Genomic DNA, 17,269 nt, shown 5'->3' on the forward strand with positions numbered 1-17,269 from the left:
GAGAGAAGGTGAGTTGAGGTAGGTGGCGATCCTGTGGGGTCCACAAATCTTAAGATGATCCTGTGGGGTCCACAGATCCTTTAGTGTAAAGGATTTAACAACCCTGCACCAATTAGGCGTGTGAAATGCCTTGCCTGCAATTCTGGCGTTTGAACGCCGGATTGATACTTGTTTTGGGCGTTCAGCGTCCATCTGTAGCATGTTTCTGGCGTTGAACGCCAGTTCCGTGCTTGTTTCTGGCGTTCAGTGCCAGCTTTCCTTATTGTGTATTCCTGGCGTTTAAACGCCAGGATGTTGCTTATTTCTGGCATTCAACGCCAGATCCATGCTCTGTTCTGGCATTGAACGCCAGCCAGATGCTCCTTACTGGCGTTTAAACACCAGTAAGTCCTTCCTCCAGGGTGTGATTTTTCTTCTGCAGTTTTTGATTCTGTTTTTAATTTTAGTATTTTTTTTCGTGACTCCACATGATCATGAACCTAAAAGAACATAAAAGAACAAAAAAGAAAAATAAAATTAGATAAATAAAAATTGGGTTGCCTCCCAATAAGCGCTTCTTTAATGTCAATAGCTTGACAGTGGGCTCTCATGGAGCCACACAAGTGATCAGGTCAATATTGTAGACTCCCAACACCAAACTTAGAATTTGGATGTGGGGATTCAACACCAAATTTAGTGTTTAGCTGTGGCCTCCCAACACCAAACTTAGAGTTTGATGGTGGGGGCTTTGTTTGACTCTGTACTGAGAGAAGCTTTTCATGCTTCCTCTCCATGTTTACAGAAGAACACCCTTGAGTCTTAAACACAAGGTAGTCCTCATTCAATTGAAGGACTAATTCTCCTCTGTTAACATCTATCACAGCTCCTGCTGTGGCTAGGAAGGGTCTTCCAAGGATGATGCATTCATCCTCCTCCTTTCTAGTGTCTAAGATTATGAAATCAGCAGGGATGTAAAGGTCTTCAACCTTTACCAACACGTCCTCTACCAACCCATAAGCTTGTCTTACTGACTTGTCTGCCATTTGGAATGAAAATATGGCAGGCTGTACCTTAATGATCCCCAGCTTCTCCATTACAGAGAGTGGCATAAGATTTATGCCTGACCCTAGGTCACACAGAGCTTTTTCAAAGGTCATGGTGCCTATGGTACAGAGTATTAAGAATTTACCAGGATCTTGTTTCTTTTGAGGTAAAGTTTGCTAAACCCATGTATCTAGTTCACCAATGAGCAATGGAGGTTCACCTTCCCAAGTCTCATTACCAAATAACTTGGCATTCAGCTTCATGATAGCTCCTAGATATTGAGCAACTTACTCTCCAGTTACATCTTCATCCTCTTCAAAGGAAGAATAGTCTTTAGAGCTCATGAGTGGCAGAAGAAGGTTTAATGGAATCTCTATGGTCTCTATATGAGCCTCAGATTCCTTTGGGTCCTCAATAGGGAACTCCTTCTTGGATGGGAGACGTTCCATGAGGTCTTCCTCATTGGGATTTACGTCCTCCCCTTCCTCCTTGCATTCGGCCATATTGACTATATCAATGGCCTTGCACTCTCTCTTTGGATTCTCTTCAGTATTGCTTGGGAGAGTACTAGGAGGAGTTTTAGTTACTTTCTTACTCAGCTGGCTGGTGGACGAAATTGTGATCATCAAAGTTGGATTCTTTGTACTTGTATGAAATTTATTTAATGGCTCTTTGCTATGTGTGGACACAACTCCGTTCAACTAACCAGCAAGTGCACTGGGTCGTCCAAGTAATACCTTACGTGAGTAAGGGTCGATCCCACGGAGATTGTTGGTATGAAGCAAGCTATGGTCATCTTGCAAATCTCAGTCAGGCGAATAAAATTATGGAATTTGGAAAATCAAATATGTATAATTAAACAGAAAATAAAGATAGAGTTACTCATGTAATCCAATGGTGGGAATTTCAGATAGGTGCATGGAGATGCTGTGTTCCTTCCGGATCTCTACTTTCTTATTACATTCATCCAATTCTTCTTACTCCTTTCCATGGCAAGTTGTATGTAGGGCATCACTGTTGTCAATGGCTACATCCCATCCTCTCAGTGAAAAAGGTCCAAATGCTCTGTCACAGCACGGCTAATCATCTGTCGGTTCTCAATCAAGTTGGAATAAAATCCCTTGATTCTTTTGCGTCTGTCACTAACGCCCAGCCTTCAGGAGTTTGAAGCTCGTCACAGTCATTCAATCCCGGAATCCTACTCGGAATACCACAGACAAGGTTAGACTTTAGGAATTCCCATGAATGCCGCCATCAATTCTAGCTTATACCACGAAGATTCTGATTAAGGAATCCAAGAGATATGCGCCCGGTCTAAAGTAGAACGGAAGTGGTTGTCAGTCACGCGCGTTCATAGGTGAGAATGATGACGAGTGTCACGGATAATCATATTCATCAAGTTGAAGTGCAATGAATATCTTACAAGAGGAATAAAGAGAATTGAATAGAAAATAATAGTAATTGCATTGAAACTTGAGGTACAGCAGAGCTCCACACCCTTAATCTATGGTGTGTAGAAACTCCACCGTTGAAAATACATAAGTGAAAGGTTCAGGCATGGCCAAATGGCCAACCCCCAAAACGTGATCAATAGTCTCCTAAGATGAAGAATAAAATAAAACTGAGACCAAAGATATGATCAAAGGACTAGGCGTCCAAAGATATCTAATACACTAGTAAAAAGTTCTATTTATAATAAACTAGCTACTAGGGTTTACAAAAGTAAGTAATTGATGCATAAATCCACTTCCAGGGCCCACTTGGTGTATGTTTGGGCTGAGATTGGTCTATCCACGAGCTGAGGCTTTTATTGGAGTTGAACGCCAAGTTGTAACGTGTTTTGGGCGTTCAACTCTGGGTTGTGACGTGTTTCTGGCGTTTGACTCCAGACAGTAACATGGAACTGGCGTTGAGCGCCAGTTTACGTCGTCAATTCCCGAATAAAGTATAGACTATTATATATTTCTGGAAAGCTCTGGATGTCTAATTTCTAACGCCGTTGAGAGAGCGCCATTTGGAATTCTGTAGCTCTAGAAAATTTATTTTGAGTGCAGGGAGGTCAGATTCCAACAGCATCAGCAGTCCTTTGTCAGCCTCCTTTTCAGAGTTTTGCTGAAGTCCCTCAATTTCAACCAAAAATTACCTGAAATCATAGAAAAACACACAAACTCATAGTAAAGTCCAGAAATGTGAATTTAACATAAAAACTAATGAAAACATCCGTAAAAGTAGCTTGAACTTACTAAAAACTACCTAAAAACAATGCCAAAAAGCGTATAAATTATCCGCTCATCACAACACCAAACTTAAATTGTTGCTTGTCCCCAAGCAACTGAAAATCAAATAGGATAAAAAGAAGAGAATATACTTTAAATTCCAAAATATCAATGAATATTAATTCTAATTAGATGAGCGGGACTTGTAGCTTTTTTCTTCTAAACGGTTTTGGCATCTCACTTTTTCCTTTGAAGTTTAGAATGATTGGTTTCTCTAGGAACTTAGAATTTCAGATAGTGTTATTGATTCTCCTAGTTAAGTATGTTGATTCTTGAACACAGCTACTTTTATGAGTCTTGGCCGTGGCCCTAAGCACTTTGTTTTCCAGTATTACCACCGGATACATAAATGCCACAGACACATAACTGGGTGAACCTTTTCAGATTGTGACTCAGCTTTGCTAGAGTCCCCAGTTAGTGGTGTCCAGAGCTCTTAAGCACACTCTTTTGCTTTGGATCATGACTTTAACCACTCAGTCTCAAGCTTTTCACTTGGACCTGCATGCCACAAGCACATGGTTAGGGACAGCTTGATTTAGCCGCTTAGGCCTGGATTTTATTTCCTTGGGCCCTCCTATCCATTGATGCTCAAATCCTTGGATCCTTTTTATCCTTGCCTTTTGGTTTTAAGGGCTATTGGCTTTTTCTGCTTGCTTTTTCTTTTTCTTTCTACTTTTTTTTTCGCAACTTTTTTTTTCATAAGCTTTTGCTTTTTCACTGCTTTTTCTTGCTTCAAGAATCAATTTCATGATTTTTCAGATTGTCAATAACATTTCTCTTTGTTCATCATTCTTTCAAGAGCCAACAATTTTAACATTGATAAAAAACAAGATAAAAAATATGCACTGTTCAAGCATTCATTCAGAAAAACAAAAAGTATTGTCACCACATCAATATAATTAAACTAAATTCAAGGATAAATTCGAAATTCATGCACTTCTTGTTCTTTTGAATTAAAAACATTTTTCTTTTAAGAGAGGTGAAGGATTAATGGAATTTATTCATAGCCTTAAGACATAGTTACTACATACTAATGATCATGAAGTAGAGACACAAAACATAGATAAACATATAACATAGAAATAAAAAAACAGAAAAATAAGAACAAGGAAGGAGTCCACCTTAGTGGCGTCTTCTTCTTGAAGGACCAACAATATCCTTAAGCTCTTCTATGTCCCTTCCTTGTCTTTGTTGCTCCTCCCTCATTGCTCTTTGTTCTTCTCTAATTTCATGGTGAATGATGGACTGCTCTTGATATTTCACCCTTAGTTGATCCACATTGTAACTCAAATCTTCTAGGGAAGTGTGAAGTTGTTCCCAATAATTGTGTGGAGGAAAATGTATCCCCTGAGGTATCTCAGGGATCTCTTGATTTGCAGTCAAATGCTCTTCTACTGAGCTATGGACACTTGAGATGAATCTCTCCATCTCCCATGATTTGGAGATGGAAGCTTTTGTTTTCCCTTTTTTTTTCTCTTTTTTGTTTTGAAGTTTCTCTGGCCTTAGGTGCCATCAATGGTTATGGAAAAGCAAAAAGCTATGCTTTTACCACACCAAACTTAGTAGGTTGCTCGCCCTCGAGCAAGTGAAGAAAGAATAGAAGAAGGAGAAGAAGATATGGAGGAGAGGGAGAGATGGTTGTGTTTCGGCCATGTAGGGTGGGTTTGGGTGGGAAAGATGGATGTGAGTGGTGAAGGGGGTAATTGGGAAGAGAGATTGAGGTGATTGGTGAAGGGTTTTGGAAAGTGTGTTATAGAATTATTAGGAGGTAAGGTGGGAATATGTTAGGTGGGGATCCTGTGGGATCCACAGATCCTGAGATGATCCTGTGGGGTCCACAGATCCTGAGGTGTCAAGGATTTACATCCCTGCACCCATTAGGCATGTAAAATGCTTTAGCATACCATTATGGCATTTAAACGCCGAAGTGATGCACATTATGGGCGTTCAACGCCGAGATGCAGCATGTTTCTGGCGTTGAACGCCAGTTCTATGCTTGTTACTGGCGTTCAGCGCCAGCTTTCCTCAGGGCACATTCCTGGCGTTCAAATGCCAGGATGTTGCTTGTTTCTGGCATTCAGCGCCAGATTCATGCTCTGTTCTGGCGTTGAACGCCAGCCAGATGCTCCTTACTGGCGTTGAACGCCAGTAAGTCTTCCCTCCAGGGTGCGAAATTTTTTCTGCTGTTTTTGATTCTGTTTTTATTTTTAATATTTTTTCGTGACTCCATATGATCATGTACCTAATAAAACATATAAGAACAATAAAATAAAACTAAAATTAGATAAATAAAAATTGGGTTGCCTCCCAACAAGCGCTTCTTTAATGTCAATAGCTTGACAGTAGGCTCTCATGGAGTAACACAGATGATCAGGTCAATGTTGTAAACTCCCAACACCAAACTTAGAGTTTGGATATGGGGTCTTAACACCAAACTTAGAGTTTGGTTGTGGCCTCCCAACACCAAACTTAGAGTTTGACTGTGGGGGCTCTGTTTGACTCTGTACTGAGAGAAGCTCTTCATGCTTACTCTCCTTTGTTACAGAGGGATGGTCGTGTGTCTTAAACACAAGGTAGTCCCCATTCAATTGAAGGACTAATTCTCCTCTGTTAACATCTATCACAGCTCCTGCTATGGCTAGGAAAGGTCTTCCAAGGATGATGCATTCATCCTCTTCCTTCCTAGTGTCTAAGATTATGAAATCAGCAGGGATGTAAAGGCCTTCAACCTTTACTAACACGTCCTCTACTAACCCATAAGCTTGTCTTACTGACTTGTCTGCCAATTGTAATGAGAACAAGGCAGGTTGTACCTCAATGATCCTCAGCTTCTCCATTACAGAGAGTGGCATAAGATTTATCCCTGACCCCAGATCACACAGAGCTTTTTCAAAGGTCATGGTGCCTATGGTACAAGGTATTAAGAATTTGCCAGGATCTTGTCTCTTTTGAGGTAAAGTTTGTTGAATCCAGGTATCTAGTTCACTAATAAGCAAGGGAGGATCACTTTCCCAAGTCTCATTACCAAACAACTTGGCATTCAGCTTCATGATAGCTCCTAGATATTGAGCAACTTGCTCTCCAGTCACTTCTTCATCCTATTTAGAGGAAGAATAGTTTTCAGAGCTCATGAATGGTAGAAGGAGATTGAATGGAATCTCTATGGTCTCTATATGAGCCTCAGATTCCTTTAGATCCTTAATAGGAAACTCCTTCCTGCTTGAGGGACGTCCCAGGAGGTCTTTCTCACTAGGATTTTCGTCCTTCTCCTCCTTTGTGCATTCGTCCATATTGATTACATCAATGGCCTTGCACTCTCCTTTTGGATTCTCTTCTGTATTGCTTGGGAGAATACTGGGAGGAGTGTCAATAACTTTCTTGCTCAGCTGGCCCACTTGTGCCTCCAAATTCCTAATGGAGGACCGTGTTTCACTCATGAAACTTAAAGTGGCCTTTGACAGATCTGAGACTAAATTTGCTAAATTAGAGGGGCTCTGTTCAGAATTCTCTGTCTGTTGCTGAGAAGATGATGGAAAAGGCTTGCCATTGCTCAGCCTATTTCTTCCACCATTATTAAAGCCTTGTTGAGGCTTTTGTTGATCCTTCCATGAGAAATTTGGATGATTTCTCCATGATGAATTATAGGTGTTTCCATAAGGTTCACCCATGTAATTTACCTCTGCTATTGCGGGGTTCTCAGGATCATAAGCTTCTTCAGAAGCTGCCTCTTTAGTACTGTTGGATGCATTTTGCCATCCATTCAGACTTTGAGAGATCATGTTGACTTGCTGAGTCAACACTTTGTTCTGAGCCAATATGGCATTCAGAGCATCAATTTTAAGAACTCCCTTCCTTTGAGGCGTCCTATTATTCACGGAATTCCTCTCAGAAGTGTACATGAATTGATTATTTGCAACCATGTCAATAAGCTCTTGAGCTTCTGCAGGTGTTTTCTTTAGGTGAATGGATCCACCTATAGAATGGTCCAATGACATTTTCAAAAATTCAGATAGACCATAATAGAATATATCTAATATGGTCCATTCTGAAAACATGTCAGATGGACACCTTTTGGTCAACTGCTTGTATCTTTCCCAAGCTTCATAGAGGGATTCACCATCTTTTTGCTTGAAGTTCTGAACATCCACTCTAAGCTTGCTCAACTTTTGAGGAGGAAAGAATTTATCCAAGAAGGCCGTGACCAGCTTTTCCCAGGAGTCCAGGCTATGTTTGGGTTTTGAATCCAACCATGTTCTAGCTCAGTCTCTTACAGCAAAAGGGAAAAGCATGAGCCTGTAGACTTCAGGATCTACTCCATTCGTCTTTACAGTCTCACAAATCTGCAAGAACTCAGTTAAAAACTGATAAGGATCTTCAGATGGAAGTCCATGAAACTTGCAGTTTTGTTGCATTAAAGCAACTAGATGAGGTTTCAGCTCAAAGTTGTTTGATCCAATGGCAGGAATAGAGATGCTTCTTCCATCAAACTTGGAAGTGGGTTTAGTAAAGTCACCAAGCATCCTCCTTGCATTATTATTATTTTCGGCTGCCATCTCCTTCTCTTGCTCTAATATTTCTGAAAGGTTACCTTTAGATTGTTATAATTTAGCTTCTCTTAGTTTCCTCTTCAGAGTCCTTTCAGGTTCAGGATCAATTTCAACAAGAGTGCCTTTTTCCTTGTTCCTGCTCATATGAAAGAGAAGAAAACAAGAAAAGAAGAGGATTCCTCTATGTCACAGTATGGAGATTCCTTTATGTTAGTAGAAGAAGAAAGGGGAGAAGAGTGAAGAAGAATGGGTTCGGATTTTCAGATGGAGAGAGATGAAGAGAAGTGTTAGTAAATAAATAATTAAATAGAAGAGGAGAAGGGATAGAGAAATTCGAAAATTAATTTTTGAAAAATGGTTAGCAATTTCGAAAATTAAAGATAAGATATAATTAAAATTAAAATTTAAAACAATTAATTAATTAAGAAGAATTTTTGAAAAAGGGATGAGATATTTTCGAAAATTAAAGAGGGAAAAGTAGTTAGGTGGTTTTGAAAAGGATAAGAAACAAACAAAAAGTCAAATAGTTAGTTGAAAAAGATATTAAAATCAAATTTGAAAAGATAAGAAAATAAGAAGTTAGATAAGATATTTTGAAATCAAATTTTTGAAAAAGATAAAATTTTGAAAAAGATATGATAAAAAAGATAAGATATAAAAGATATAATAAGATATGTTTGAAAAAGATTAAATTTTTAAAATTAAAATTAATTACTTTACTAACAAGAAACTACAAGATAAGATTCTAGAATTTAAAGATTGAACATTTCTTAACAAGAAAGTAACAAACTTCAAATTTTTTAATCAATCACATTAATTGTTAGCATAATTTTCAAAAATTAGATATAAAGATAAGAAAAAGATTTTGAAAATATTTTGAAAAAGATTTTTGAATTTTTCGAAAAAAAGGAAAAATTGGAAAAGATATAATTTTTTAAAAAGATTTTGAAAAGATAAGATTTTTAAAATTTGAAAATTTGACTTGACTTGTAAGAAACAACTAATTTTGAAAATTTTTGACTAAGTCAACTCAAATTTTCGAAAATTATGAGAAAAATAAGGAAAATATATTTTTTGATTTTTGAAATTTTTTATGATGAGAGAAAAACACAAAAATGACCCAAAACATAAAAATTTTGGATCAAAACACATGATGCATGCAAGAACACTATAAATGTCAAGATGAACACCAAGAACACTTTGAAGATCATGATGAACATCAAGAACATATTTTTGAAAAATTTTTGATGCAAAGAAAACATGCAAGACACCAAACTTAGAAATCTTTAATGCATGGACTCTAACAAACAAAAAATGCATATGAAAAACAAGAAAATACACAAAACAAGAAAACATCAAGATCAAACAAGAAGACTTGTCAAGAACAACTTGAAGATCATGAAGAACACTATGAATGCATGGAATTTTAGAAAAATGCAAGAAAAATTTTTAAAACATGCAATTGACACCAAACTTAAAAATTGACTCAAGACTTAAACAAGGAACATAAAATATTTTTGATTTTTATGATTTTATTAATTTTTTGGATTTTTATTATTTTTTCTCGAAAATAAAGTTTGGAAAAACGAAAAAGAAAAGAAAAATTTTTGAAAAATTTTGAAAAGAAAATTACCTAATCTGAGCAACAAGATGAACCGTCAGTTGTCCAAACTCGAACAATCCCCGGCAACGGCGCCAAAAACTTGGTGGACGAAATTATGATCATCAAAGTTGGATTCTTTGTACTTGTATGAAATTTATTTAATGGCTCTTTGCTATGTGTGGACACAACTCCGTTCAACTAACTAGCAAGTGCACTGGGTCGTCCAAGTAATACCTTACGTGAGTAAGGGTCGATCCCACGGAGATTGTTGGTATGAAGCAAGCTATGGTCATCTTGCAAATCTCAGTCAGGCGAACAAAAATTATGGAATTTGGAAAATCAAATATGTATAATTAAACAGAAAATAAAGATAGAGTTACTCATGTAATCCAATGGTGGGAATTTCAGATAGGTGCATGGAGATGCTGTGTTCCTTCCGGATCTCTACTTTCTTATTACATTCATCCAATTCTTCTTACTCCTTTCCATCGCAAGCTGAATGTAGGGCATCACCATTGTCAATGGCTACATTCCATCCTCTCAGTGAAAAAGGTCCAAATGCTCTATCACAGCACGGCTAATCATCTGTCGGTTCTCAATCAGGTTGGAATATAATCCCTTGATTCTTTTTCGTCTGTCACTAACGCCTAGCCTTCAGGAGTTTGAAGCTCGTCACAGTCATTCAATCCCGGAATCCTACTCGGAATACCACAGACAAGGTTAGACTTTCCGGATTCCCATGAATGCCGCCATCAATTCTAGCTTATACCACGAAGATTCTGATTAAGGAATCCAAGAGATATGCGCCCGGTCTAAAGTAGAACGGAAGTGGTTGTCAGTCACGCGTGTTCATAGGTGAGAATGATGATGAGTGTCACGGATCATCATATTCATCAAGTTGAAGTGCAACGAATATCTTAGAAGAGGAATAAAGAGAATTGAATAGAAAATAATAGTAATTGCATTGAAACTTGAGGTACAGCAGAGCTCCACACCCTTAATCTATGGTGTGTAGAAACTCCACCGTTGAAAATACATAAGTGAAAGGTTCTGGCATGGCCGAATGGCCAGCCCCCAAAATGTGATCAATAGTCTCCTAAGATGAAGAATAAAATAAAACTGAGACCAAAGATATGATCAAAGGACTAGGCGTCCAAAGATATCTAATACACTAGTAAAAAGTTCTATTTATAATAAACTAGCTACTAGGGTTTACAGAAGTAAGCAATTGATGCATAAATCCACTTCCAGGGCCCACTTGGTGTATGTTTGGGCTGAGATTGGTCTATCCACGAGCTGAGGCTTTTATTGGAGTTGAACGCCAAGTTGTAACGTGTTTTGGGCGTTCAACTCTGGGTTGTGACGTGTTTCTGGCGTTTGACTCCAGACAGCAACATGGAACTGGCGTTGAGCGCCGGTTTACGTCGTCAATTCCCAAATAAAGTATGGACTATTATATGTTTCTGGAAAGCTCTGGATGTCTAATTTCTAACGCCGTTGAGAGCGCGCCATTTGAATTTCTGTAGCTCCAGAAAATCCATTTTGAGTGCAGGGAGGTCAGATTCCAACAGCATCAGCAGTCCTTTGTCAGCCTCCTTTTCAGAGTTTTGCTCAAGTCCCTCAATTTCAACCAGAAATTACTTGAAATCACAGAAAAATACACAAACTCATAGTAAAGTCCAGAAATGTGAATTTAACATAAAAACTAATGAAATCATCCCTAAAAGTAGCTTGAACTTACTAAAAACTACCTAAAAATAATGCCAAAAAGCGTATAAATTATCCGCTCATCACTGGCCCACTTGTGCCTCCAAATTTCTGATGGAGGACCTTGTCTCACTCATGAAACTTAAAGTGGCCTTAGACAGATCAGAGACTAAATTTGCTAAATTAGAGGCGCTCTGCTCAGAATTCTCTGTCTGTTGCTGAGAAGATGATGGATAAGGTTTGATATTGCTGAGCCTATTTCTTCCACCATTATTAAAGCTTTGTTGAGGCTTTTGTTGATCCTTCCATGAGAAATTTGGATGATTTCTCCATGATGAATTATAGGTGTTTCCATAAGGTTCACCCATGTAATTTACGTTTGCTATTGTAGGGTTCTCAGGATCATAAGCTTCTACTTTAGAAGATGCCTCTTTAGTACTGTTGGATGCATTTTGCCATCCATTCAAACTTTGAGAAATCATGTTGACTTGCTGAGTCAACATTTTGTTCTAAGCCAATATGGCATTCAAAGCATCAATTTTAAGAACTCCCTTCCTCTGAGGCGTCCCATTATTCACGGAATTTCTCTCAGAAGTGTACATGAACTGGTTATTTGAAACCATGTCAATAAGTTCTTGAGCCTCTGCAGGTGTTTTCTTTAGGTGAATGGATCCACCTGCAGAATGGTCCAGTGACATCTTAGAGAACTCAGATAGACCATAATAAAATATATCTACCATGGTCCACTCTGAAAATATGTCAGAAGGACACTTTTTGGTCATCTGCTTGTATCTTTCCCAAGCTTCATAGAGGGATTCACCATCTTTTTGTTTGAAGGTCTGAACATCCACTCTAAGCTTGCTCAACTTTTGAGGGGGAAAGGACTTAGCCAAGAAGGCCATGACCAGCTTATCCCAGGAGTCCAAGCTATCTTTAGGTTGAGAGTCCAACCATGTTCTAACCTTGTCTCTTACAGCAAAAGGGAAAAGCATGAGCCTGTAGACTTCAGGGTCTACTCTATTAGTCTTAACAGTCTCACAGATCTGCAAAAATTCAGTTAAAAACTGATAGGGATCTTCTGATGGAAGTCCATGAAACTTGCAGTTCTGTTGCATTAATGCAACTAATTGAGGTTTCAGCTCAAAATTGTTTGCTCCAATGGCAGGGATTGAGATGCTTCTTCCATCAAACTTGGAAGTAGGTGTAGTGTAATCACCAAGCATCCTCCTTGCATTATTGTTGTTGGGTTCGGCTGCTATCTCCTTTTCTTGTTCAAAAATTTCAGCAAGGTTGTCTCTAGATTGTTGTAATTTAGCTTCTCTTAGTTTCCTCTTCAGAGTCCTTTCAGGTTTAGGATCAGCTTCAACAAGAATGCCTTTTTCCTTGTTCCTGCTCATATGAGAGAGAAGAGAACAGAAAAGGAAGAGGAATCCTCTATGTCACAGTATAGAGATTCCTTTATGTTAGTAGAAGAAGAAAGGGAATAAGAGTGAAGAAGAATGAATAATCCAAACACAAGGGTGAGGATAGGAGCAGAGATTTAAGATGAAGAGAAATGTTAGTAAATGAATAAATAAATAGAATAAGATGAGAGAGAGAAGTTTTCGAAAATAATTTTTGAAAAGGAGTTAATGATTTTCGAAAATTAAAGGTGAAATAAAATTAAAATTAAAATTTAAATCAATTAATTAATTAAAAGAATTTTGAAAAGGAAGGAGAAATTTTCAAAAATTAGAGAGGGAAAAGTAGTTAGGTGGTTTTGAAAAAGATAAGAAACAAACAAAAAGTCAATTAGTTAGTTGAAAAAGATTTGAAAATCAAATTTGAAAAGATAAGAAGACAAGAAGATATTTTGAAATCAAATTTTTGAAAAAGACAAGATTTTTGAAAAAGATATGATAAAAAGATATGATTAAAAAGATATGGTTGGAAAAGATTTAATTTTTAAAATTAAAATTAATTACTTGACTAACAAGAAACTAAAAGATATGATTCTAGAATTTAAAGGTTAAACCTTTCTTAACAATAAAGTAACAAACTTCAAATTTTTGAATCAATCACATTACTTGTTAGTTAAGTTTCGAAAATTTGAAATAAAATAAGAAAAAGATTTTGAAAAATTAAATTAAAAATTTTGAAAAAATAGTAAGAAAAATGAAAAAGATTTGATTTTTTTTTGAAAAAGTTTTGAAAAGATAAGGTTTTTTTTTTAAAAAAATTGAAAATTTGACTTGACTTACAAGAAATAACTAATTTTAAAAATTTTTTTGACTAAGTCAACTCAAATTTTTGAAATTTTGAGAGAAAAATGCAAGAACAAGATGAATATGAATAACTAATTTTAAAAATTTTTTTGACTATGAATGCATGAATTTTCGAAAAATGCAAGAACAAGATGAATATGCAATTGACATCAAACTTAAAACATGACACAAGACTCAAACAAGAATCACAAAATATTTTTGGTTTTTATGATTTTATGAAATTTTTTGTTTTTTATTTTATTATTTTTTTTCGAAAACATATAGGAAAAAGGAATTAATGAATTCAGAGTCCTCAATCAAAATTCCAGGAATCATACCAGGTTAGTCTAAAGCTTGATGGCCAGCCAAGCTTCAGCATACCATTTTGAAACTCTAGAATTCATTCTTAAAAACTCTGAAGGATTTTTCGAAAATAGAGGGAGAAAAATTTTTTTTTGAAAGATTTTTGAAATTTTTTTTAAAAATAAATGAAAAGAAAATTACCTAATCTGAGCAACAAGATGAACCGTCAGTTGTCCAAACTCGAACAATCCTTGGCAACGGCGCCAAAAACTTGGTAGGCAAAATTGTGATCTCTAATAATGGCATTTAACTTGGTATGCGCATTTATAATTTAGCACTTTCTTCACAACCTCGCACAACTAACCAGCAAGTGCACTGGGTCGTCCAAGTAATAAACCTTACGTGAGTAAGGGTCGATCCCACGGAGATTGTTGGTATGAAGCAAGCTATGGTCATCTTGCAAATCTCAGTCAGGCGGATAATAAATGGTTATGGAGTTTTCGAATAATAATAATAAATAAACAGAAAATAAAGATAGAAATACTTATGTAGATCATTGGTGAGAATTTCAGATAAGTGTATGGAGGTGCTTTGTCCCTGTTGGATCTCTACTTTCCTACTGCCTTCATCCAATCCTTCTTACTCCTTTCCATGGCAAGCTGTATGTAGGGCATCACCGTTGTCAATGGCTACATCCCATCCTCTCAGTGAAAAAGGTCCAAATGCTCTGTCACATCACGGCTAATCATCTGTCGGTTCTCGATCATGTCGGAATAGAATCCATTGATTCTTTTGCGCTTGTCATCACGCCCAACAATCGTGAGTTTGAAGCTCGTCACAGTCATTCAATCCCTGAATCCTACTCAGAATACCACAGACAAGGTTTAGACTTTCTGGATTCTCATGAATGCTGCCATCAATTCTAGCTTATACCACGAAGATTCTGATTAAGGAATCCAAGAGATATGCGCTCAGTCTAAGGTAGAACGGAAGTGGTTGTCAGTCACGCGTTCATAGGTGAGAATGATAATGAGTGTCACGGATCATCACATTCATCATGTTGAAGTGCAACAAATATCTTAGAATAGGAATAAACTGAATTGAATAGAAAATAGTAGTAATTGCATTAAAACTTGAGGTACAGCAGAGCTCCACACCCTTAATCTATGGTGTGTAGAAACTCCACCGTTGAAAATATATAAGTGATAGTGGTCCAGGCATGGCCGAATGGCCAGCCTCCAAAACGTGATCATAGGATCGGAAATACAATCCAAGATCCAGCCTTAAAATACAATAATAAAATCTACTATTTATACTAGACTAGCTATTAGGGTTTACAGAAGTAAGTAATTGATGCAGAAATCCACTTATGGGGCCCACTTGGTGTGCGCTTAGACTGAGCTTGAGTTTTACACGTGCAAAGGCTTCTTTTGGAGTTGAACGCCAAGTTGTAACGTGTTTTTGGCTTTCAACTCTGGTTCGTGACGTGTTTCTGGCGTTTGACTCCAGAATGCAACATGGAACTGGCGTTGAGCGCCAGTTTACGTCATCTAATCGCGAATAAAGCATGGACTATTATATATTGCTGGAAAGCTCTGGATGGCTAATTTCCAACGCCGTTAAGAGCGCACCATTTGGGATTCTGTAGCTGCAGAAAATCCATTTTGAGTGCAGGGAGGTCAGAATCCAACAGCATCAGCAGTCCTTTGTTAGCCTTTTATTAGAGTTTTGCTCAGGTCCCTCAATTTCAGCCAGAAAATACCTGAAATCACAGAAAAACACACAAACTCATAGTAAAGTCTAGAAATATAAATTTTACATAAAAACTAATAAAAACATCCCTAAAAGTAGCTAGATCCTACTAAAAACTACCTAAAAATAATGCCAAAAAGCGTATAAATTATCCGCTCATCACTCCTCACCCCCAACAATGGAGTTTAGAGGCTCATGCCATCAAAGAGTACAAAGTTCAGATCTAAAAATCTCATGAGGTACAAAATAAATCTCTAAAAGTTGTTTAAATACTAAACTAGTAACCTAGGTTTGCAGAAAATGAGTAAACTGAGATAGATAGTGCAGAAATCCACTTCTGGGGCCCACTTGGTGTGTGCTGGGGCTGAGCTTTGAGCTTTACACATGCATAGGCTGTTTCTGGAGTTAAACGCCAGGTTGTAACCTGTTTTGGGCGTTTAACTCCAACTTGTAACCTATTTCTGGCGTTTAACGCCAAAATGGACCATGGAATTGGCGTTAAACGCCAGTTTACGTCGTTTATCTTCGAGAAAAGTATGGACTATTATATATTGCTGGAAAGCCTGGATGTCTACTTTCTAACCCAATTGAGAGCGCGCCAATTGGGCTCCTGTAGCTCCAAAAAATCTATTCCGAGTGCAGGGAGGTCAGAATCCAACAATATCAACAGTCCTTTTTCAGCCTGAATCAGATTTTTGCTCAGATCCCTCAATTTCCGCCAGAAAATACCTGAATTCACAGAAAAACACAAAAACTCATAGTAAAGTCCAGAAATATGGATTTTGCCTAAAAACTAATAAAAATATACTAAAAACTAACTAAAACATACTAAAAACTACATGAAATTACCCCTCCAAAAAGCATATAAAATATCTGCTCATCACCCACTCAAGAACCCTCTAGCCCAGAACCAAGGAAAACCATCAAGACCATTGAGGTTCCTTTGTATGCACTTCTACAGTATATGAGTTCTTATGACTACTCATCCTTAGATGAGGATGAAGACACTAGGGAAGAGCAAGTTGCTTGGTACCTATAAGCTCTTATGAAGCTGAATGCCAAGTTATTTGGTACGAAGCCTATGAAGGAAGAACCTCCACTGCTCACCAAAGAACTCCATGCTTTAGTTCAGTAAGAGCTACCTCAGAAGCTTCCAGATCTGGACGCTTTCTGATTCCTTGTACCATAGGTGCTATGACCTTTGAAAAGGCTCTATGTGACCTAGGGTCAAGCATTAACGTCATGCCACTCTCTGTAATGGAGAAGTTGGGAATCCTTGAGGTATAAGCTTCACATATCTTATTAGAGATGGCAGACAAGACCATGAAGAAGCCATATGGCTTAGTGGAGGGTGTCTTGGTTAAAGTTGAAAACCACTACATCCCTCCAAACTTCATTGTCCTGGACATAGGAGAGGATGAGGATGACTATGTCATCCTTGGAAGATCTTTCCTGGCCACAGCCAATGCTATCATTGATGTGGCTAAGGGAGAACTGACCTTACAACTAGGGGAGGATCACATCTTATTCAAGATGCCTCATCCCAATTCTCCCTCTAAAAGTGAGATAACTGTGTAACACTTAGTATTGCAACATTCTCTTTCTGTGCAGAGCTCTGCAAATCCCCCAGACATCATTTCTAAGTTTGGTGTTGGGCAGCCATCAATAAGCTCTAAGCACAAAGGTACTAAGAAGAAAGTACCTAAAGGCTGGAAGGACAAAAAAGTCCCAACTGAAGGCCTCTCACCTGGCATGAGAGTTGTCTTTACTAAGAAGCCAGTCTTACCACATACAGTGAGTCGTGTCCTATCTCTA

At 37.7% G+C, this 17,269-nt stretch overlaps 2 non-coding genes across 2 annotated transcripts; both read left to right on the forward strand.

The window, feature by feature from the left end:
- Nucleotides 1–7,352: 7,352 nt before the first annotated feature.
- Nucleotides 7,353–7,456, forward strand: LOC130964073 (small nucleolar RNA R71). Its single transcript, XR_009080183.1, has one exon. It is a non-coding gene; the product is annotated as a small nucleolar RNA R71 (small nucleolar RNA).
- Nucleotides 7,457–11,912: 4,456 nt separating this feature from the next.
- Nucleotides 11,913–12,016, forward strand: LOC130963810 (small nucleolar RNA R71). Its single transcript, XR_009079930.1, has one exon. It is a non-coding gene; the product is annotated as a small nucleolar RNA R71 (small nucleolar RNA).
- The last annotated feature ends 5,253 nt before the right edge of the window (nt 12,017–17,269 follow it).

This window comes from Arachis stenosperma, chromosome 2 (genome assembly GCF_014773155.1).
Source record: "Arachis stenosperma cultivar V10309 chromosome 2, arast.V10309.gnm1.PFL2, whole genome shotgun sequence".
NCBI classification, from domain to species: domain Eukaryota; kingdom Viridiplantae; phylum Streptophyta; class Magnoliopsida; order Fabales; family Fabaceae; genus Arachis; species Arachis stenosperma.